General features: G+C 47.9%; 1 non-coding gene across 1 annotated transcript; it reads left to right on the top strand.

The window, feature by feature from the left end:
• The first annotated feature begins 118 nt into the window (after positions 1 to 118).
• On the top strand, positions 119 to 237 carry LOC114578677. Its single transcript, XR_003699656.1, has one exon. It is a non-coding gene; the product is annotated as a 5S ribosomal RNA (ribosomal RNA).
• The last annotated feature ends 89 nt before the right edge of the window (positions 238 to 326 follow it).

Raw genomic sequence — 326 nt, 5'->3', positions numbered from 1 at the left:
GGCCACGCACAACCAAAAAAATGTATTTTTGATCCCATACGTTCTGTCAGAATGAAGATGCGTCAAAATCATCTCTCCACGGCGTCAGCTTAAGAATAATTTGAGACCATATTACTACGGGTGCGACCATACCAGCACTAGTGCACCGGATCCCATCAGAACTCCGCAGTTAAGCGTGCTTGGGCGAGAGTAGTACTGGGATGGGTGACCTCCTGGGAAGTCCTCGTGTTGCACCCTTTTTTATAACCAGACATCTATTTTTTTTTTCTTTCTAGCTCTTCGCCACGAACTACGAACACTTGGCGGTGATGGCTCGCCACGCATCG

The sequence above is a fragment of the Dendrobium catenatum genome, unplaced genomic scaffold, assembly GCF_001605985.2.
Source record: "Dendrobium catenatum unplaced genomic scaffold, ASM160598v2 original_scaffold_113199, whole genome shotgun sequence".
Taxonomy (NCBI): domain Eukaryota; kingdom Viridiplantae; phylum Streptophyta; class Magnoliopsida; order Asparagales; family Orchidaceae; genus Dendrobium; species Dendrobium catenatum.
Note: the sequence above shows the minus strand (reverse complement) of the source record. Positions and strands in the feature narration are given on the sequence as shown.